Source organism: Chanodichthys erythropterus, chromosome 12 (genome assembly GCF_024489055.1).
Source record: "Chanodichthys erythropterus isolate Z2021 chromosome 12, ASM2448905v1, whole genome shotgun sequence".
Taxonomy (NCBI): domain Eukaryota; kingdom Metazoa; phylum Chordata; class Actinopteri; order Cypriniformes; family Xenocyprididae; genus Chanodichthys; species Chanodichthys erythropterus.
This window is the reverse complement of record NC_090232.1, coordinates 56448822-56473584: the sequence shown is the minus strand read 5'-3', so window position 1 is coordinate 56473584 and position 24763 is coordinate 56448822. Positions and strand designations below refer to the sequence as shown.

The 24763-nt window shown below is 38.9% G+C and overlaps 1 long non-coding RNA gene across 1 annotated transcript; it reads left to right on the top strand.

Moving 5' to 3' along the window:
* Window positions 1-22823: 22823 nt before the first annotated feature.
* LOC137033067 (uncharacterized) lies at window positions 22824-24514 on the top strand. Its single transcript, XR_010896803.1, has 3 exons — window positions 22824-22946; window positions 24149-24233; window positions 24345-24514. It is a non-coding gene; the product is annotated as an uncharacterized lncRNA (long non-coding RNA).
* The last annotated feature ends 249 nt before the right edge of the window (window positions 24515-24763 follow it).

The following is a 24763-nucleotide window of genomic DNA, read 5'->3' as shown; positions in this document are numbered from 1 at the left end:
TTGGGCCCTAAATATAGCTGCGAGCAGCGATGGCGGGCCCAAGCCCGGTGGCACCGCCACCCCGGTGGCTTCAGGGCAACTGTGCACAGCGGGCAATAGGCACTTAAAACGGTTAAACATCAAAGGACTATGTCAAATTCACTCCACATTTACTGCACTACAAGGTGCCGCTATAGAGCCCCTCCTCCCTGCCCATTTTCAAAGGATTACATGTGCCAAGTTTTAACATTATTCTCATGAATTTTGAAGCAAATCAGGTAAAAATAAGAGGGTGATCTCAATGTATGCTGAAAGTGACACATTTTCTGCTTCCAGTTGGTGGCGCTATGACTTTGAATCACAATAGTCAAATCCATGTGATCAGCCTTGTACAACGAAGACTAAGCCAAAGTTTCATCAAAATCAATTAATGTATGCAGAAGTTATAACACTTTGTTTCCCTTTTCTTGCCATAAATTCGTTGCCTCGCCACGGCCAAACCGTTTGAGATATCCAAAATCCGTTTGCAATTAAACAACTTCAATGTGTTAGCAACAAGTTAAAAAAAGCTTGGTGTAAATTGGATAAACCCTGTAGGAGTAGTAGTATAAAATTCATAGCCTGTTTTTTCAAAAAATTAACATTCAAACCAAAATAGCTGACTTCCTGTTGGTCGGAGCTAATGAATGTAAATTAGAAAATTGTCCGGCTTGATGAGAATAATATGTGTACCGAGTTTGGTGACTGTAGGAAAAACTAACCCCCCCACTTTTGTCAAAAGGTGGCGCTACTGAGCCCCTCCACCACGCCCATTTCTATGGCTTTGTCCATGTCTACTGGTTGACAATATTGATGTGTGTGTCGAGTTTCATGCAATTTGAAGCATGTTAAGAGCCTCAAAAACACTCAAGAATATTATTACAGTTTGATCTGTTGCCATGGCAACAATATTTCAAATATCAAAAATCCTGTCATAGGTCTACATCTGCTGTGTATTGACATTACACTGATGAAGTTTGAAGCAAATCAGGTAAAAATAAGAGGGTGATCTCAAAGCATTTTAAAAGTGATACACTTCTTGCTGCCATTTGGTGGCGCTATAACTTTGACTCAAAATAGTTACATCCATGTGATCAGACTACTACAACCAACACACTCCTGAAGTTTCATAAACATCAATCAATGTATGCAGAAGTTATAACACATTTCCTGTTTCCCTTTTCTCGCCATAAATTCGTTGCCTCGCCACGGCCAAACCGTTTGAGATATCCAAAATCCGTTTGCAATTAAACAACTTCAATGTGTTCGCAACAAGTTAAAAAAAGCTTGGTGTAAATTGGATAAACCCTGTAGGAGTAGTAGTATAAAATTCATAGCCTGTTTTTTCAAAAAATTTACATTCAAACCAAAATAGCTGACTTCCTGTTGGTCGGAGCTAATGAATGTAAATTAGAAAATTGTCCGGCTTGATGAGAATAATATGTGTACCGAGTTTGGTGACTGTAGGAAAAACTAACCCCCACTTTTGTCAAAAGGTGGCGCTACTGAGCCCCTCCACCACGCCCATTTCTATGGCTTTGTCCATGTCTACTGGTTGACAATATTGATGTGTGTGTCGAGTTTCATGCAATTTGAAGCATGTTAAGAGCCTCAAAAACACTCAAGAATATTATTACAGTTTGACCTGTTGCCATGGCAACAATATTTCAAATATCAAAAATCCTGTCATAGGTCTACATCTGCTGTGTATTGACATTACACTGATGAAGTTTGAAGCAAATCAGGTAAAAATAAGAGGGTGATCTCAAAACATTTCAAAAAGTGATACACTTCCTGCTGCCAGTTGGTGGCGCTATAACTTTGACTCACAATAGTCACATCCATGTGATCAGACTCCTATAACGAACACACTCGTGAAGTTTCATAAAGATCAATATATGTATTAAGACGTTATAACACATTTCCTGTTTCCTTTTTCTCGCCATAAATTCGTTGCCTCGCCACGGCCAAACCGTTCGAGATATCAAAAATCCCCTGGCAATTTTTAATCATCAGTGTCTTGACTTCATGCTGACCGAGTTTGGTGGCGATCGGATTAATCGTCTAGGAGGAGTATATCAAATTCCAGAGCATGCGTTTTTCAAACAACCCTTAATAGCTGACTTCCTGTTGGCGTGGCGATTAACTTAGAGCGCGAAAGTTGTTCGGCCCGATGAGGTCTATATGTGTACCGAGTTTCATACTAATACGTGCAAGCATGTTTAATATATGGACCAAATTTTCAGACTTTTTTATTGGGGGCGCTGGCGAGCCCCCCTGCCACGCCCGGGTACCAGCCTCTCCGGCGTCCTAATGGCCGCGGATTCCAATGTGTGTGCCAATTTTCAAGAGTTTTTGAGCATGTTAAGGCCCCCAAAAAGCCCCGGAAGACGAAAAAAAAAAATAAATAAATAAATAAATAAATAAATATAGCTGCGAGCAGCGATGGCGGGCCCAAGCCCGGTGGCACCGCCACCCCGGTGGCTTCAGGGCAACTGTGCACAGCGGGCAATAGGCACTTAAAACGGTTAAACATCAAAGGACTATGTCAAATTCACTCCACATTTACTGCACTACAAGGTGCCGCTATAGAGCCCCTCCTCCCTGCCCATTTTCAAAGGATTACATGTGCCAAGTTTTAACATTATTCTGATGAATTTTGAAGCAAATCAGGTAAAAATAAGAGGGTGATCTCAATGTATGCTGAAAGTGACACATTTTCTGCTTCCAGTTGGTGGCGCTATGACTTTGAATCACAATAGTCAAATCCATGTGATCAGCCTTGTACAACGAAGACTAAGCCAAAGTTTCATCAAAATCAATTAATGTATGCAGAAGTTATAACACTTTGTTTCCCTTTTCTTGCCATAAATTCGTTGCCTCGCCACAGCCAAACCGTTTGAGATATCCAAAATCCGTTTGCAATTAAACAACTTCAATGTGTTAGCAACAAGTTAAAAAAGCTTGGTGTAAATTGGATAAACCCTGTAGGAGTAGTAGTATAAAATTCATAGCCTGTTTTTTCAAAAAATTAACATTCAAACCAAAATAGCTGACTTCCTGTTGGTCGGAGCTAATGAATGTAAATTAGAAAATTGTCCGGCTTGATGAGAATAATATGTTTACCGAGTTTGGTGACTGTAGGAAAAACTAACCCCCCACTTTTGTCAAAAGGTGGCGCTACTGAGCCCCTCCACCACGCCCATTTCTATGGCTTTGTCCATGTCTACTGGTTGACAATATTGATGTGTGTGTCGAGTTTCATGCAATTTGAAGCATGTTAAGAGCCTCAAAAACACTCAAGAATATTATTACAGTTTGACCTGTTGCCATGGCAACAATATTTCAAATATCAAAAATCCTGTCATAGGTCTACATCTGCTGTGTATTGACATTACACTGATGAAGTTTGAAGCAAATCAGGTAAAAATAAGAGGGTGATCTCAAAGCATTTTAAAAGTGATACACTTCTTGCTGCCATTTGGTGGCGCTATAACTTTGACTCACAATAGTTACATCCATGTGATCAGACTACTACAACCAACACACTCCTGAAGTTTCATAAACATCAATCAATGTATGCAGAAGTTATAACACATTTCCTGTTTCCCTTTTCTCGCCATAAATTCGTTGCCTCGCCACGGCCAAACCGTTTGAGATATCCAAAATCCGTTTGCAATTAAACAACTTCAATGTGTTCGCAACAAGTTAAAAAAAGCTTGGTGTAAATTGGATAAACCCTGTAGGAGTAGTAGTATAAAATTCATAGCCTGTTTTTTCAAAAAATTAACATTCAAACCAAAATAGCTGACTTCCTGTTGGTCGGAGCTAATGAATGTAAATTAGAAAATTGTCCGGCTTGATGAGAATAATATGTGTACCGAGTTTGGTGACTGTAGGAAAAACTAACCCCCCCCCACTTTTGTCAAAAGGTGGCGCTACTGAGCCCCTCCACCACGCCCATTTCTATGGCTTTGTCCATGTCTACTGGTTGACAATATTGATGTGTGTGTCGAGTTTCATGCAATTTGAAGCATGTTAAGAGCCTCAAAAACACTCAAGAATATTATTACAGTTTGACCTGTTGCCATGGCAACAATATTTCAAATATCAAAAATCCTGTCATAGGTCTACATCTGCTGTGTATTGACATTACACTGATGAAGTTTGAAGCAAATCAGGTAAAAATAAGAGGGTGATCTCAAAACATTTCAAAAAGTGATACACTTCCTGCTGCCAGTTGGTGGCGCTATAACTTTGACTCACAATAGTCACATCCATGTGATCAGACTCCTATAACGAACACACTCGTGAAGTTTCATAAAGATCAATATATGTATTAAGACGTTATAACACATTTCCTGTTTCCTTTTTCTCGCCATAAATTCGTTGCCTCGCCACAGCCAAACCGTTCGAGATATCAAAAATCCCCTGGCAATTTTTAATCATCAGTGTCTTGACTTCATGCTGACCGAGTTTGGTGGCGATCGGATTAATCGTCTAGGAGGAGTATATCAAATTCCAGAGCATGCGTTTTTCAAACAACCCTTAATAGCTGACTTCCTGTTGGCGTGGCGATTAACTTAGAGCGCGAAAGTTGTTCGGCCCGATGAGGTCTATATGTGTACCGAGTTTCATACTAATACGTGCAAGCATGTTTAATATATGGACCAAATTTTCAGACTTTTTTCAAGAGGGCGCTGTCGAGCCCCCCTGCCACGCCCGGGTACCAGCCTCTCCGGCGTCCTAATGGCCGCGGATTCCAATGTGTGTGCCAATTTTCAAGAGTTTTTGAGCATGTTAAGGCCCCCAAAAAGCCCCGGAAGACGGAAAAAAAAAAAAAAAAAAAAAAAAAAATAATAATAATAATAATCCTTAGAAGAACAAGAGGGCCCTGCGCGAATTTTCGCTTGGGCCCTAAATATAGCTGCGAGCAGCGATGGCGGGCCCAAGCCCGGTGGCACCGCCACCCCGGTGGCTTCAGGGCAACTGTGCACAGCGGGCAATAGGCACTTAAAACGGTTAAACATCAAAGGACTATGTCAAATTCACTCCACATTTACTGCACTACAAGGTGCCGTTATAGAGCCCCTCCTCCCTGCCCATTTTCAAAGGATTACATGTGCCAAGTTTTAACATTATTCTGATGAATTTTGAAGCAAATCAGGTAAAAATAAGAGGGTGATCTCAATGTATGCTGAAAGTGACACATTTTCTGCTTCCAGTTGGTGGCGCTATGACTTTGAATCACAATAGTCAAATCCATGTGATCAGCCTTGTACAACGAAGACTAAGCCAAAGTTTCATCAAAATCAATTAATGTATGCAGAAGTTATAACACTTTGTTTCCCTTTTCTTGCCATAAATTCGTTGCCTCGCCACGGCCAAACCGTTTGAGATATCCAAAATCCGTTTGCAATTAAACAACTTCAATGTGTTAGCAACAAGTTAAAAAAAGCTTGGTGTAAATTGGATAAACCCTGTAGGAGTAGTAGTATAAAATTCATAGCCTGTTTTTTCAAAAAATTAACATTCAAACCAAAATAGCTGACTTCCTGTTGGTCGGAGCTAATGAATGTAAATTAGAAAATTGTCCGGCTTGATGAGAATAATATGTGTACCGAGTTTGGTGACTGTAGGAAAAACTAACCCCCACTTTTGTCAAAAGGTGGCGCTACTGAGCCCCTCCACCACGCCCATTTCTATGGCTTTGTCCATGTCTACTGGTTGACAATATTGATGTGTGTGTCGAGTTTCATGCAATTTGAAGCATGTTAAGAGCCTCAAAAACACTCAAGAATATTATTACAGTTTGACCTGTTGCCATGGCAACAATATTTCAAATATCAAAAATCCTGTCATAGGTCTACATCTGCTGTGTATTGACATTACACTGATGAAGTTTGAAGCAAATCAGGTAAAAATAAGAGGGTGATCTCAAAGCATTTTAAAAGTGATACACTTCTTGCTGCCATTTGGTGGCGCTATAACTTTGACTCACAATAGTCACATCCATGTGATCAGACTCCTATAACGAACACACTCGTGAAGTTTCATAAAGATCAATATATGTATTAAGACGTTATAACACATTTCCTGTTTCCTTTTTCTCGCCATAAATTCGTTGCCTCGCCACGGCCAAACCGTTCGAGATATCAAAAATCCCCTGGCAATTTTTAATCATCAGTGTCTTGACTTCATGCTGACCGAGTTTGGTGGTGATCGGATTAATCGTCTAGGAGGAGTATATCAAATTCCAGAGCATGCGTTTTTCAAACAACCCTTAATAGCTGACTTCCTGTTGGCGTGGCGATTAACTTAGAGCGCGAAAGTTGTTCGGCCCGATGAGGTCTATATGTGTACCGAGTTTCATACTAATACGTGCAAGCATGTTTAATATATGGACCAAATTTTCAGACTTTTTTCAAGGGGGCGCTGTCGAGCCCCCCTGCCACGCCCGGGTACCAGCCTCTCCGGCGTCCTAATGGCCGCGGATTCCAATGTGTGTGCCAATTTTCAAGAGTTTTTGAGCATGTTAAGGCCCCCAAAAAGCCCCGGAAGACGGAAAAAAAAAAAAAAAAAAAATAATAATAAATATAGCTGCGAGCAGCGATGGCGGGCCCAAGCCCGGTGGCACCGCCACCCCGGTGGCTTCAGGGCAACTGTGCACAGCGGGCAATAGGCACTTAAAACGGTTAAACATCAAAGGACTATGTCAAATTCACTCCACATTTACTGCACTACAAGGTGCCGTTATAGAGCCCCTCCTCCCTGCCCATTTTCAAAGGATTACATGTGCCAAGTTTTAACATTATTCTGATGAATTTTGAAGCAAATCAGGTAAAAATAAGAGGGTGATCTCAAAACATTTCAAAAAGTGATACACTTCTTGCTGCCATTTGGTGGCGCTATAACTTTGACTCACAATAGTTACATCCATGTGATCAGACTACTACAACCAACACACTCCTGAAGTTTCATAAACATCAATCAATGTATGCAGAAGTTATAACACATTTCCTGTTTCCCTTTTCTCGCCATAAATTCGTTGCCTCGCCACGGCCAAACCGTTTGAGATATCCAAAATCCGTTTGCAATTAAACAACTTCAATGTGTTCGCAACAAGTTAAAAAAAGCTTGGTGTAAATTGGATAAACCCTGTAGGAGTAGTAGTATAAAATTCATAGCCTGTTTTTTCAAAAAATTAACATTCAAACCAAAATAGCTGACTTCCTGTTGGTCGGAGCTAATGAATGTAAATTAGAAAATTGTCCGGCTTGATGAGAATAATATGTGTACCGAGTTTGGTGACTGTAGGAAAAACTAACCCCCACTTTTGTCAAAAGGTGGCGCTACTGAGCCCCTCCACCACACCCATTTCTATGGCTTTGTCCATGTCTACTGGTTGACAATATTGATGTGTGTGTCGAGTTTCATGCAATTTGAAGCATGTTAAGAGCCTCAAAAACACTCAAGAATATTATTACAGTTTGACCTGTTGCCATGGCAACAATATTTCAAATATCAAAAATCCTGTCATAGGTCTACATCTGCTGTGTATTGACATTACACTGATGAAGTTTGAAGCAAATCAGGTAAAAATAAGAGGGTGATCTCAAAACATTTCAAAAAGTGATACACTTCCTGCTGCCAGTTGGTGGCGCTATAACTTTGACTCACAATAGTCACAACCATGTGATCAGACTCCTATAACGAACACACTCGTGAAGTTTCATAAAGATCAATATATGTATTAAGACGTTATAACACATTTCCTGTTTCCTTTTTCTCGCCATAAATTCGTTGCCTCGCCACGGCCAAACCGTTCGAGATATCAAAAATCCCCTGGCAATTTTTAATCATCAGTGTCTTGACTTCATGCTGACCGAGTTTGGTGGCGATCGGATTAATCGTCTAGGAGGAGTATATCAAATTCCAGAGCATGCGTTTTTCAAACAACCCTTAATAGCTGACTTCCTGTTGGCGTGGCGATTAACTTAGAGCGCGAAAGTTGTTCGGCCCGATGAGGTCTATATGTGTACCGAGTTTCATACTAATACGTGCAAGCATGTTTAATATATGGACCAAATTTTCAGACTTTTTTCAAGGGGGCGCTGTCGAGCCCCCCTGCCACGCCCGGGTACCAGCCTCTCCGGCGTCCTAATGGCCGCGGATTCCAATGTGTGTGCCAATTTTCAAGAGTTTTTGAGCATGTTAAGGCCCCCAAAAAGCCCCGGAAGACGAAAAAAAAAAAAAAAAAAAAAATAATAATAAATATAGCTGCGAGCAGCGATGGCGGGCCCAAGCCCGGTGGCACCGCCACCCCGGTGGCTTCAGGGCAACTGTGCACAGCGGGCAATAGGCACTTAAAACGGTTAAACATCAAAGGACTATGTCAAATTCACTCCACATTTACTGCACTACAAGGTGCCGTTATAGAGCCCCTCCTCCCTGCCCATTTTCAAAGGATTACATGTGCCAAGTTTTAACATTATTCTGATGAATTTTGAAGCAAATCAGGTAAAAATAAGAGGGTGATCTCAAAACATTTCAAAAAGTGATACACTTCTTGCTGCCATTTGGTGGCGCTATAACTTTGACTCACAATAGTTACATCCATGTGATCAGACTACTACAACCAACACACTCCTGAAGTTTCATAAACATCAATCAATGTATGCAGAAGTTATAACACATTTCCTGTTTCCCTTTTCTCGCCATAAATTCGTTGCCTCGCCACGGCCAAACCGTTTGAGATATCCAAAATCCGTTTGCAATTAAACAACTTCAATGTGTTCGCAACAAGTTAAAAAAAGCTTGGTGTAAATTGGATAAACCCTGTAGGAGTAGTAGTATAAAATTCATAGCCTGTTTTTTCAAAAAATTAACATTCAAACCAAAATAGCTGACTTCCTGTTGGTCGGAGCTAATGAATGTAAATTAGAAAATTGTCCGGCTTGATGAGAATAATATGTGTACCGAGTTTGGTGACTGTAGGAAAAACTAACCCCCCCACTTTTGTCAAAAGGTGGCGCTACTGAGCCCCTCCACCACACCCATTTCTATGGCTTTGTCCATGTCTACTGGTTGACAATATTGATGTGTGTGTCGAGTTTCATGCAATTTGAAGCATGTTAAGAGCCTCAAAAACACTCAAGAATATTATTACAGTTTGACCTGTTGCCATGGCAACAATATTTCAAATATCAAAAATCCTGTCATAGGTCTACATCTGCTGTGTATTGACATTACACTGATGAAGTTTGAAGCAAATCAGGTAAAAATAAGAGGGTGATCTCAAAACATTTCAAAAAGTGATACACTTCCTGCTGCCAGTTGGTGGCGCTATAACTTTGACTCACAATAGTCACAACCATGTGATCAGACTCCTATAACGAACACACTCGTGAAGTTTCATAAAGATCAATATATGTATTAAGACGTTATAACACATTTCCTGTTTCCTTTTTCTCGCCATAAATTCGTTGCCTCGCCACGGCCAAACCGTTCGAGATATCAAAAATCCCCTGGCAATTTTTAATCATCAGTGTCTTGACTTCATGCTGACCGAGTTTGGTGGCGATCGGATTAATCGTCTAGGAGGAGTATATCAAATTCCAGAGCATGCGTTTTTCAAACAACCCTTAATAGCTGACTTCCTGTTGGCGTGGCGATTAACTTAGAGCGCGAAAGTTGTTCGGCCCGATGAGGTCTATATGTGTACCGAGTTTCATACTAATACGTGCAAGCATGTTTAATATATGGACCAAATTTTCAGACTTTTTTCAAGGGGGCGCTGTCGAGCCCCCCTGCCACGCCCGGGTACCAGCCTCTCCGGCGTCCTAATGGCCGCGGATTCCAATGTGTGTGCCAATTTTCAAGAGTTTTTGAGCATGTTAAGGCCCCCAAAAAGCCCCGGAAGACGGAAAAAAAAAAAAAAAAAAAAATAATAATAAATATAGCTGCGAGCAGCGATGGCGGGCCCAAGCCCGGTGGCACCGCCACCCCGGTGGCTTCAGGGCAACTGTGCACAGCGGGCAATAGGCACTTAAAACGGTTAAACATCAAAGGACTATGTCAAATTCACTCCACATTTACTGCACTACAAGGTGCCGTTATAGAGCCCCTCCTCCCTGCCCATTTTCAAAGGATTACATGTGCCAAGTTTTAACATTATTCTGATGAATTTTGAAGCAAATCAGGTAAAAATAAGAGGGTGATCTCAATGTATGCTGAAAGTGACACATTTTCTGCTTCCAGTTGGTGGCGCTATGACTTTGAATCACAATAGTCAAATCCATGTGATCAGCCTTGTACAACGAAGACTAAGCCAAAGTTTCATCAAAATCAATTAATGTATGCAGAAGTTATAACACTTTGTTTCCCTTTTCTTGCCATAAATTCGTTGCCTCGCCACGGCCAAACCGTTTGAGATATCCAAAATCCGTTTGCAATTAAACAACTTCAATGTGTTAGCAACAAGTTAAAAAAAGCTTGGTGTAAATTGGATAAACCCTGTAGGAGTAGTAGTATAAAATTCATAGCCTGTTTTTTCAAAAAATTAACATTCAAACCAAAATAGCTGACTTCCTGTTGGTCGGAGCTAATGAATGTAAATTAGAAAATTGTCCGGCTTGATGAGAATAATATGTGTACCGAGTTTGGTGACTGTAGGAAAAACTAACCCCCACTTTTGTCAAAAGGTGGCGCTACTGAGCCCCTCCACCACGCCCATTTCTATGGCTTTGTCCATGTCTACTGGTTGACAATATTGATGTGTGTGTCGAGTTTCATGCAAATTGAAGCATGTTAAGAGCCTCAAAAACACTCAAGAATATTATTACAGTTTGACCTGTCGCCATGGCAACGATATTTCAAATATCAAAAATCCTGTCATAGGTCTACATCTGCTGTGTATTGACATTACACTGATGAAGTTTGAAGCAAATCAGGTAAAAATAAGAGGGTGATCTCAAAGCATTTTAAAAAGTGATACACTTCTTGCTGCCATTTGGTGGCGCTATAACTTTGACTCACAATAGTTACATCCATGTGATCAGACTACTACAACCAACACACTCCTGAAGTTTCATAAACATCAATCAATGTATGCAGAAGTTATAACACATTTCCTGTTTCCCTTTTCTCGCCATAAATTCGTTGCCTCGCCACGGCCAAACCGTTTGAGATATCCAAAATCCGTTTGCAATTAAACAACTTCAATGTGTTCGCAACAAGTTAAAAAAAGCTTGGTGTAAATTGGATAAACCCTGTAGGAGTAGTAGTATAAAATTCATAGCCTGTTTTTTCAAAAAATTAACATTCAAACCAAAATAGCTGACTTCCTGTTGGTCGGAGCTAATGAATGTAAATTAGAAAATTGTCCGGCTTGATGAGAATAATATGTGTACCGAGTTTGGTGACTGTAGGAAAAACTAACCCCCCCACTTTTGTCAAAAGGTGGCGCTACTGAGCCCCTCCACCACGCCCATTTCTATGGCTTTGTCCATGTCTACTGGTTGACAATATTGATGTGTGTGTCGAGTTTCATGCAATTTGAAGCATGTTAAGAGCCTCAAAAACACTCAAGAATATTATTACAGTTTGACCTGTTGCCATGGCAACAATATTTCAAATATCAAAAATCCTGTCATAGGTCTACATCTGCTGTGTATTGACATTACACTGATGAAGTTTGAAGCAAATCAGGTAAAAATAAGAGGGTGATCTCAAAACATTTCAAAAAGTGATACACTTCCTGCTGCCAGTTGGTGGCGCTATAACTTTGACTCACAATAGTCACATCCATGTGATCAGACTCCTATAACGAACACACTCGTGAAGTTTCATAAAGATCAATATATGTATTAAGACGTTATAACACATTTCCTGTTTCCTTTTTCTCGCCATAAATTCGTTGCCTCGCCACGGCCAAACCGTTCGAGATATCAAAAATCCCCTGGCAATTTTTAATCATCAGTGTCTTGACTTCATGCTGACCGAGTTTGGTGGCGATCGGATTAATCGTCTAGGAGGAGTATATCAAATTCCAGAGCATGCGTTTTTCAAACAACCCTTAATAGCTGACTTCCTGTTGGCGTGGCGATTAACTTAGAGCGCGAAAGTTGTTCGGCCCGATGAGGTCTATATGTGTACCGAGTTTCATACTAATACGTGCAAGCATGTTTAATATATGGACCAAATTTTCAGACTTTTTTCAAGGGGGCGCTGTCGAGCCCCCCTGCCACGCCCGGGTACCAGCCTCTCCGGCGTCCTAATGGCCGCGGATTCCAATGTGTGTGCCAATTTTCAAGAGTTTTTGAGCATGTTAAGGCCCCCAAAAAGCCCCGGAAGACGAAAAAAAAAAAAAAAAAAAAAAAAAAAAAAAAAAATAATAATAATCCTTAGAAGAACAAGAGGGCCCTGCGCGAATTTTCGCTTGGGCCCTAATAATCCTTAGAAGAACAAGAGGGCCCTGCGCGAATTTTCGCTTGGGCCCTAATAATCCTTAGAAGAACAAGAGGGCCCTGCACGCTTAATTCGCTTGGGCCCTAATAATCCTTAGAAGAACAAGAGGGCCCTGCGCGAATTTTCGCTTGGGCCCTAATAATCCTTAGAAGAACAAGAGGGCCCTGCGCGAATTTTCGCTTGGGCCCTAATAATCCTTAGAAGAACAAGAGGGCCCTGCGCGCTTAATTTGCTTGGGCCCTAATAAAATAATAATCCTTAGAAGAACAAGAGGGCCCTGCGCGAATTTTCGCTTGGGCCCTAATAATAATAATAATAATAATAATAAACGGAGCAATTCCAATAGGGTCCTCACACCATCGGTGCTCGGGCCCTAATAATCCTTAGAAGAACAAGAGGGCCCTGCGCGAATTTTCGCTTGGGCCCTAATAATAATCCTTAGAAGAACAAGAGGGCCCTGCGCGCTTAATTCGCTTGGGCCCTAATAATCCTTAGAAGAACAAGAGGGCCCTGTGCGAATTTTCGCTTGGGCCCTAATAATCCTTAGAAGAACAAGAGGGCCCTGCGCGAATTTTCGCTTGGGCCCTAATAATCCTTAGAAGAACAAGAGGGCCCTGCGCGCTTAATTCGCTTGGGCCCTAATAATCCTTAGAAGAACAAGAGGGCCCTGCGCGAATTTTCGCTTGGGCCCTAATAATCCTTAGTCAAGTCAAGTCAAATTTATTTATATAGTGCTTTTACAATTGGTAATTGTTTCAAAGCAGCTTTACATATTAGAAGCACAGAAAAAAAGGGAAGTGGTTAAAACTGTACAAACAAGCGTGGTAATATATAACATATACAAGATGGTGCTACATTAAGCCAATGTCGGCTGACTTCCAGGGGTGGAAAAAACCCCCTAGGAGAAAAACCCAGCGTGCTAGCACTGGGAAAAAAGTCCTAGGAGGGAAAAAACCCCTTGGAAGATATATATATATGTAAATGTATATGGAGATCAAAATCTGAATTGTACATTTTTATTATAGAGATTAAAAATCGATTATATATAAATATATGTAAGCGGATACGGGGATTAAAAATCTGAATTATAGATGCAGCCAGAATTGGATCTTTAGGCCCATTGTCTCCTGGGCTACGTTGTAGTCAGGTCCAGACGCAGGTTCTCCATCTGATCTGGATACGGCCTGGATCCAGCACCCGGCAAACCTCAGGATAAGCAGAGAGACAGATATTAGGGTAGATGCCATTCTTATTCTGATGTACAGGTATATCTAGTGTTATAGGAAATGTTCTCGGTTCCGGCCGACCTAATTATTGCAGCGTAACAATCCTTTAACGGATTTGAAAAATGTTAATGTATTGATAATGTGTCATGTGTATGCAAGAGCAAAGAGATGTGTTTTTAGTCTAGATTTAAACTGACAGAGTGTGTCTGCTTCCCGAACAATGCTAGGAAGATTGTTCCAGAGTTTAGGTGCTAAATAGGAAAAGGATCTGCCGCCTTCAGTTGATTTTGATATTCTGGGTATTATCAACTGGCCTAAATTCTGAGATCGCAATAAACGTGAAGGACTATAATGCATTAAGAGCTCACTTAGGTACTGGGGAGCTAAACCATTTAGAGCTTTAGAGTAGCAAGATTTTAAAATCTATACGATGTTTAATAGGGAGCCAATGTAATGTTGACAGAACTGGGCTAATATGGTCATACTTTCTGGTTCTAGTAAGAACTCTAGCTGCCGCATTTTGGACCAACTGTAGTTTGTTTAAAAGCCGAGCAGAACAACCACCCAGTAGAGCGTTACAATAATCTAGTCTTGAGGTCATGAATGCATGAACCAACTGTTCCGCATTTGTCATTGAGAGCATATGTCGTAATTTAGATATAATTTTTAGATGGAAGAAGAACAAGAACAAGAGGGCCCTGCGCGCTTAATTCGCTTGGGCCCTAATAATCCTTAGAAGAACAAGAGGGCCCTGCACGCTTAATTCGCTTGGGCCCTAATAATAATAATCCTTAGAAGAAAAAGAGGGCCCTGCGCGCTTAATTCACTTGGGCCCTAATAATAACAATCCTTAGAAGAACAAGAGGGCCCTGCGCGCTTAATTCGCTTGGGCCCTAATAAATATAGCTGCGAGCAGCGATGACGGGCCAAAGCCCGGTGGCACCGCCACCCTGGTTGCTTCAGGTCAGCTGTGCACAGCGGGCAATGTGCATTTAAAACAATTAAACATAAAAGGACTATATCAATTTCAAACCACATTCACTGCAGCGGCTGATGCTCCTATGATGACAAACCACAAAAGCCACATGCATGAGATCGTTTAAATTGAGATGACTTTCATGTCACAGAATGTTATAAGTCTATTTCAAATGAGTGCAGAATATCATCATAATCTGAAATGTCTGGGTTTTTTCTCATTGCGAGTTCAGGCTGCATGATTTTAGCCCCGATTTTAGCTCGCAGACAGGTTTTGTGAAATCGCAGACAAATGCCCGAAATCACAGGCAAATCAGTGCTCTGTTATGTGAGTGCTCTGTCACAGTCTCTCCAACCATTTCCTCCTCCATATTTTTCTTTTTTTATCTCTTGTTTTTCGCTGCAAATCAGCACACAGGCCATTCGTATTGCAAGCTTCTTGCGGGTTACCGTTTTTAATAATAAACCCAGTGTCACTTGAGAACTCCGGTCTTGCATACGTGATATTGTGTTGTTTCCTTGTCACATCTCCCGTGTGTGTTTGGTTGTGAAACGTAGTTTGAGTGCCAGACAGATGTGTCGGCGATTCTTCCTATTCTAAATTCATGCAGTGTGAAACCTTCTGTCACTGATCCATCATGCATTTTAACACAACAGCGACTGAATTGAAAGCGAAAGTAATGCAGTGTGAAAAGGACAGTGACCAGACTAGTTTGAAAATCATGCAGTCTGAAGTTGGCTTCAGACAACCCCTATAAAAATTCTAGACCAAATTATATACTGTTATTTGTGCAAACTCCACAATGCTCTGAAATAACTAATCCAGCCATAATGTGAATGAGGATTATACAACATCAGCAATCACAGACACTCTTCTATTCATGTGTTTTTTGACCTCCATGAGCTGTTGTTTGTGCACCAATCTTATGCACCAAAAGCATGCATTCATTTAATTTTAATATGTGTGGTATAAGATAAAAAATAAAATGGAAAAATAATAAATAATAAATAATAAATAGAGCCAAATCACAGAACCTGCAAAGACAATTTTGATGTCAGTCTCAGGTATTAATAAGGTTCATATCTTGAATTTTCTGCTCACTTATGCAAGTTTATTTTAAACAGCCACTTTCATAATCATGTGAAATTTTACTGAAACAGGGTTTTTTAATAAATTTGAATGATATCAGTAAATAAATAATTCAAAAATTCTCATTGTAATTGTTAAAACTAAATGACTCAATATTTAGAAAAAAATAAGACTGTAAAGCACACATATGCATACACAGAGAGAGAAAAAGATATATATAGACAGTGTGACACAGACATAGACCCACACACAGACAACCCACACACACACACGCACACACACACACACACACACACACACACACACACACACCCGAATGAGCCTGAGGTAATATGGGGGAGGACAGAGAGAGAGAGAGGGAGAGAGACTGAGACAGACTGAGAAGATCATTTTAAACAAACAAACAAAACAAAAAAAAATCTTAATTATGACAAAGTAGTCTTTGATAATTTTTTAAATATACCTGCACAAAAAGTATAATTAAAACAAATTATTTGTTCTATATATATCAAAATTATTATATATGTTTGACTTATCCAACCCTGTTTTAAAAATAGGTATATGCTGCCCTCTAGTTGTTACTCTATGTATTACATTAATTATATTTGATTGAAAAATGGATTAATCTGCCTATTTTTAATTACACATGCTTTTTGAATTGGAAGAAAATGAATGAAATGTGTTTATTTCAAACATCTATATTATTCTATATATAAATTAATTGTGTATAGTGTTTTTTTTTTTTTTTTATAGAGAATATGAGTCATTCCGTTTACCTTTTTTACATTACTTCAATCTATTACCATGGCAAGACGGTTCGAGATATCCATTATCCGTCAATTTAACATCTTCAATGTCTTAGCAACATGTAAAAAAAGTTTGGTCTGAATGGAATAAACTCCCTAGAAGTAGTAGTTTAAAATTCAGAGCCTGTTTAGTCAAAAAATCCACATTCAAACCAAAATAGCAGACTTCCTGTTGGTCGGAGCTAATGACTGTAAATTAAAAAATTATCCGGCTTAATGAGAACAATAAGTGTACCGAGTTTGGTGACTGTAGGTTAAACTAACCCCCCCCCCACTTTTGTCAAAAGGTGGCGCTATAGAGGCCCTGCTCCCCGCCCGTTTCTACGGTTTTGCCCATGTCTGCTGGTTGATATCTCTGATGTGTGCATTGAGTTTCATGCAATTTGAAGCATGTTAAGAGTATCAAAAGCTTCCAAAACTAATATTAAAGTTTGATGCGTTGCCATAGCAACAGTGTTTGTGATATCACTATTCTATAGTAATATATATATGCATTATGTAATACATTGCCTTAATAAAAAAGGTCATGAACTTCAGCATTGTGTGATACCTGTGAAACAAACCTGGAAAGAGACGTGAGGCTTTGAGGAGATTCTTTGTGCATTCCAGTGAATTATTAATGGGATGTATTGTAAATTATATAGAGAGAACAGACCACAAATGTACAGTATATGCTGTCCTTTTTCATACTATTACAGCAGTATGCAAAGAGACAAAATAAAATATTCTGGAGGATAGAAAGCAGCTGCTGAAAAGAGCTCTTGCCATAGATATTTTTGTTGTAACATATTACAATGCCAAGCGTTATGTCATTCTCATGATGTCTGAAAATAAAACATGAAAGAAATTGACAGCTGATTCAGTCAAGCTGACAGATAAGCTTTAATTGTAGGGCAACCATATGATTTGAAATGATAAGTTTCAGTTTTTTTGAATGGAAGTTCACCAAACCAGAAGTGGAACCCGTAATTTGAAATGCAGTAGGCTAGTCAGGAATAAGGCTAGTCAATAATCCTCACACTTCATGTTTTTGACCTCCCTGAGCTGTTGTTTGTGCCCCAATCTTATGCACCAAAAGCATGCTTTTGCAGTGTGTTTTTATATTTGAATTAACCCTAATTATCAAACTAATAATGTAATAATATGTTGTCAGTGGCCTACAGATGAACTGGCCTGATTAGCTGCTTCAGATGTGTTTGAGTAAAGGTTGGGAATAAACTCTTAAGCACAGTGAGTCTGCAATAAAAGGGTTAAATAACTGGCTGTAAAACTCTCTCTGTCTCTCACTTTCACTCACACACACACACACACACACACATATACGGGTTTATGTGTATTACAAGGACACTTCAGCCCAAACCAGTTTTTTGCTGTATTAGGGGGACACCCCTTTCTACTTGCTCTACAGAGTTGTGGTGCACATCAAAAAAATTAGTTTTAGCCACACAACACATATTTCACTTCAGAATTCATTTACACTCAACACAAGTGATAATGTAACAACCTGACAAAATACACAATTATGGGGACATATTATAATTACATGCAAACCCCGCCTATGACAAAAAACATTATTATGAGGACAGTAGCTATAACACACACACACACACACGCCATTATTGTGTATTAAAGGGACACACATGTATTAATAGGACATATCTAAGCATACACAAAATAAAGGCATTGAGTATTAAAATGACATTGCTGATCTATATTTGTGAACCCTTATGAGACTACTGTCAATCAAACCGTCGGGTCACAAAGTTCTGGTCTGTTAATAATTCCCTGAATATCAAAATCCTTTAAAAGGTAGTAAAGAGTTTAGGCAGATAGTCAGACAGATAGTCAGACAGATAGAGAGGCAGATAGTCAGATAGACAGACAGACAGATCATCAGACAGACAGACAGATAGACAGACAGAGAGGCAGATAGTCAGATAGACAGACAGACAGATCATCAGACAGACAGACAGATAGACAGACAGAGAGGCAGATAGTCAGATAGACAGACAGACAGACAGATCATCAGACAGACAGACAGACAGATAGATAGACAGACTTCATTTATCTGCAGTCTGACAACAGAATAAACCATGTATTAATATAATTTCAATATATACATATTGAAATTATATTATATAGATAACCCTTTCATGATGATGTGTGCAAAAAATTAATGAGCTATTCAAAAATTTACTTATTAAACTTGACTGTCATTTCTGAGCTTTAACATCGTCTTTGTATTAAGATGGCAGTACCAGGAAATAAATGTGTGTGGTCACATGACCAAACTACATAATAATGTTAGACCTGCCCAGAACTCATGCAGACATCTTAAATTTGCATTATAAATGAACATATGCTTCATAATAAGAGCTGCTTTTTAATACCACACCAAAATATGTGAGAAAAAATTTGTGGTCACAATAGTGACCTGTGGGATTAAATGGGTTAATTGAAAACTTAAAAACACAAACACAAACGTGAAAACATTGTGTATTATAAGCACAAAAGTGATCTATGAGGAAAAAACGGTTTAACACAAACACAAACGTGAAAACATTGTGTATTATAAGGACAAAAGTGATCTATGAGGACAAACGGTTTAACACAAACACAAAAGTGAAAACATTGTGTATTATAAGGACAAAAGTGATCTATGAGGACAAATGGTTTAACACAAACACAAACGTAAAAATGTTGTGTATTATAAGGACAAAAGTGATCTATGAGGACAAACGGTTTAACACAAACACAAACGTAAAAATGTCATGTATTATAAGGACAAAAGTGATCTATGAGGACAAACGGTTTAACACAAACACAAACGTAAAAATGTTGTTTATTATAAGGACAAAAGTGATCTATGAGGACAAATGGTTTAACACAAACGTGAAAACATTGTCTATTATTAGGACAAAAGTGATCGACGAAGACAAACGGTTTAACAAAGTGAAGGCAACATTCTCAGGTCTGCTGAAACTGGTAACACAAGACTTATCCAGGTACTGCGAGTCACTGTGACTGGTGCAACTTAATAACATATATTGAAATAATAATGCATCAAAATAATTTAATTTGATTTTAAACGGGCAAAAATAATTTCAAATCATAGTTTGTGTTTCTGTAGTTACTACTGTGACTGTAACTGTACTAAGCAGAAAAATTGTATGAAATACAGTGGGTACGGAAAGTATTCAGACCCCCTTAAATTTTTCACTCTTTGTTATATTGCAGGCATTTGCTAAAATAATTTAAGTTCATTTTTTCCTCATTAATGTACACCCAGCACCCCATATTGACAGGAAAACACAGAATTGTTGACATTTTTGCAGATATATTAAAAAAGAAAAACTGAAATATCACATGGTCCTAAGTATTCAGACCCTTTGCTGTGACACTCATATATTTAACTCAGGTGCTGTCCATTTCTTCTGATTATCCTTGAGATGGTTCTACACCTTCATTTGAGTCCAGTGTTTGATTATACTGATTGGACTTGATTAGGAAAGCCACACACCTGTCTATATAAGACCTTACAGCTCACAGTGCATGTCAGAGCTAATGAAAATCATGAGGTCAAAGGAACTGCCTGAAGAGCTCAGAGACAGAATTGTGGCAAGGCACAGATCTGGCCAAGGTTACAAAAACATTTCTGCTGCACTTAAGGTTCCTAAGAGCACAGTGGCCTCCATAATCCTTAAATGGAAGACGTTTGGGATGACCAGAACCCTTCCTAGAGCTGGCCGTCCGGCCAAACTGAGCTATCGGGGGAGAAGAGCCTTGGTGAGAGAGGTAAAGAAGAACCCAAAGATCACTGTGGCTGAGCTCCAGAGATGCAGTCGGGAGATGGGAGAATGTTGTAGAAAGCACTGCAGCCCTCCACCAGTCGGGGCTTTATGGCAGAGTTGCCCGACGGAAGCCTCTCCTCAGTGCAAGACACATGAAAGCCCGCATGGAGTTTGCCAAGATGGTGAGAAATAAGATTCTCTGTTCTGATGAGACCAAGATAGAACTTTTTGGCCTTAATTCTAAGCGGTATGTGTGGAGAAAACCAGGCACTGCTCATCACCTGTCCAATACAGTCCCAACAGTGAAGCATGGTGGTGGCAGCATCATGCTGTGGGGGTGTTTTTCAGCTGCAGGGACAGGACGACTGGTTGCAATTAGGGTTGTTCCGATTCTGATACTACCACAAAAATTTCTGGCATCGGTATCGGCGAGTATTTAAACTCACGTACCGATCTGATACCATGTTCTTAAACAATACCTAGTTGTGCCCGCTATCTTTGCTTAACGCAGCAAATCGGAAATCAATTCTTCTTCGCGGCTCAGAATGCAAACACAGGAAGTTGTGCTGTGTTGCCACAAGCAACCACTGTTTAGAGCAGCGGAGAAGTGAAAACGCGCTAGCAGTATGTCTGCTGTTTGGCAGTATTTCAGACCAGTAAAACGGCGACATGTCTCATATGCAATGCTGCAATTTCGAGTGGCACAAGTATTGGCAACTTTAACACAAATAACTTAATAAAGCATTTGAAGACGCGTCACCCCGCGCAACACGATGGTTACATAAAGGCTAATGCTGCGTTCACACCAGACGCGAATGAAGCGATAAGCGCGAGTGATTTACATGTTAAGTCAATGCAAAGACGCGAATTGACTCCCTGCGGCGAGATTCGCGTGAATGACGCGGTGCGAATTGAGCGATTCGGGCGTTTGACGCGCTTAAGATAGAGAAGGATGAGGCGTGCCAGCTTCATTCAAACAAAGAGAAAAGTTTTCAAAAGACAAATAAAGATAACCGACAAAATTGTCGGGTTTATTGTTCTGGATGACCAGCTGCTGTCTGTCGTCGAAAACGTGAGATTTTTATTTAACAAAACTGTTTCTGGACTTCAAGTTTTAAAGAGATTATTTTCTTATATAGCCTAATTATGTTCCTAGATTTATTTGTTGCACTGTTTTTATAGTTATATTGTAAAACTAATATACCTTTTTTCAGTTTACAGTGTTAAATTTGTGGCTGCCCTTGTCAAAAAATCCTATTGGAATTTCATTTTATCTTTTAGGATCTTATTGGATTCTTGAAATCCTATTGGACATTCTGATATATTTTAATGGAATTTTACTTTGTCCTGTAGGATCTTATTGGATTCTTGAAATCCTATTGGTCATTCTGAAAGATTTTAATGGAATTTCACTTCGTCTTGTAGGATCTTATTGGATTCTCATAATCCCATTGAACATTCAGATTTATTTTAATGGAATTTCACTTTGTCCTTTAGAATCTTAGAATCTTATTGGACATTGTGATTTTATTTAATGGAATTCTACTTTGTCCTGTGACATTTATTTTAATGCTATTTATTAATTAGGCTAATTAATTATTTTAGAGTAACTTTACTTTTCTAGAGTAACATTGTGTGTTTGTGATTTATGAGGACAATTCATATGAATACACACCACACTAGAGGGACATTTTGTATTATGAGGACAGGGCCGGTGTCCTCATAATTCAGACAAAGTAGAAGTGCAAAATCAAAATTTCTGCTCATGTCCCCATAGTTCACAATTACCTGATTTTGTGTATACACTGTGTGCAGAATTATTTGGCAATTTGATTTTCTGATCATATTTTTTTAAAGCACATTTTGCCAATTCCAATCCAAATCAATCTTAACAACCACTATTCATATTGTTTTTAATCATTTATAAGTGATATATAATTGTTCATGAAGGCTGGAAATGAAAAATGCCTTAAATTCAGGTGTGCAGAATTATTAGGCAGGTTTTCTTTTACAGGCAAAATGAGCAAAAACGGTCATGACCATGAGACAGCAAAATTCTCATTGGGTCACTTATAAATGATTAAAAACAATATTAATAGTAGGCTAGTTATTAAGATTGATGTGGATTGGAATTGGTAAAATGTGCTTGGAAATATGATCAGAAAATCAAATTGACTAATATTTCTGCACACAAGCTGTGTATTGAGACAGCGCCCTCGTAGGTGGTTCTGTGGTACTGCACCCCTCCCCTCTTGTTTGGAATCGAGGCATTTGATTGGCTGACAGCCGGGAGTCCTCATAATCTCTGGTTTTGTCAAACTTGTGTATTAATTTAAATGTTAATACAGTTTTCTAATTATCAAAAATATATTTTTATATAATTTATCAATCATAAATTAAATATATAACGCAGAGTGATTGTGCAGTGATGAAGGTCATTTGAAAGTTGTTATCAGTCAGTTTAAGTAACGTTAGTGATACGTCACAATCATTTCCTGTTGGACCAAATGGAAACACTAGCTGAGAAGACATCTATGATTTGGACCTTTTTGAAGTAACTATTATACGAAAGGTAAGTTATACTAATGTTTATTCGTCAGTTTAACTGCATGTTCAGTTTGTTCATGTTTTGTAGTCTCCTCGCTGATTACAGTCAGAAAGCAGCTAGCGCGCGATTCTAACGGTCCGTTAGCACCATTAGCATCGCGTTAGCTGCTTTCTGACAGTTATTGTCATTCTGTTAACAGATTGTCAGGATCAGCGATGCTTGTCAGTAGTTAGTTTTAAACTTGTTTTCTGTCAGCAATGTATAATTGTAACTGTAACATAAAATTGTCTAGCAAGTAGCCGTCATAATATTGCGTTGTCATGACTACAATCTGTGAAAGGTACTTGGGTAAAGTTGGTTTTATATTCGCACATTCGGACTTCTGATGGATTCAGACTTTCCAATAAATGTGCAATAAAGTAATGTTTGCGAATTTTAAGCAGCGACATGATATTGACAACCAACGATTGTCAACTTACAACATTTTTCACAGTCGATCAAAATAGGCAAGTATTGTTTTAATGGCACATTTACTTGTGAATGTCCACTGAATGTCCAATGTAGTGTGATTAACAAGGCTATTGAATACGGATGTCCGAATGTGCGAATATAAAACCAACTTTACCGAAGTGTGAAAGGGAGGGGTTTCCCATTCCCACCCAGTAGGCTACAGTGTCCTGACATGCTGCCCTTATGAAGAAATACTGTAGTAAACTATATTATTTGTAGGATACTGTAGCATAATATATCATTTAATAAATTACAACATACTGTAGTATTAACTATAATGAACTGATAAACTGTAATATATTGTAGTATACCTTAGTTTTTACTACAGTAAACTGTGGTGTATTGAACCCTATAGTTGTAAAAACTTAGTACAGTATTGGGTAAAGTAATTTGCTTATATTACTATAGTAGATTTACTAAATCATCTATAGAATTACCACAACAAATTAATTCAAGTTACTGTAGTAACTTTACCATATGGTTAAAAAACACTAGAGTATTTACTAAAAATTACTATATTATTTTTTTCGTGTGGGTTCTGTTAAATATTACTACAGTTTAGCATGGTTTAAAGAGATTAAGAAACCTAAAGAGTTCAAGATGTGTTCTTGTTAACTTATTAATACACAAATTGTCAGTCTTAACATTTATACTGAAAACAAACATGCTGAATAATGGCAAATTTAAACTTATTGATGTTTTTTTTTATATGACAGCAGACATCAAATAATGTCTGAAAGCCCTAGCCACTGGAGGATACAGATATCACTTCAGAAGAGAGATGCATCAATGCTTTTAAAGGTTAGTTAAATGGTTTGATAGGTGTACGTTAAAGTGAAATTAATTTGTTTAATAAAGCTGTCTCAGGTTGATTGTTATTTACAGTGATGATTTTTCTTCTCTGTTGTGTAGGGAGAGGTGTTCAGCTGTACTGAGTTTGATAAGGGGGATTTTCTGCTGAGGAGGCTCAAGCAGTGAAGAATATATCATCATGACGCCCTCAAAGTAGTCACGTTTCAGTTTCATTACAATGGAAAACTCCTCTGGTATGTAAAAGTGTTTAATGTGTATGTAAGATTGTAATTATGAGCCTGTTTACACATGATGTGTTTTGGTTGATCTGATCACTGGGAGCTGGGAGACACATTGCCATTTGCACCTGGTGTTTTAATCCCTCTCTTTTGTTCATTTTCATCCACTTCTGTCCTGATTTTGTCATAGTTCAATTAATGCTGGACAGTTTGAGCAAAAATCTGTATCATTTTTTTCTGCATTTCTGCATTTGTAATTTTTTTTTTTGCGCCCCTCCCAAAAAATGTTTGCACCAGCCG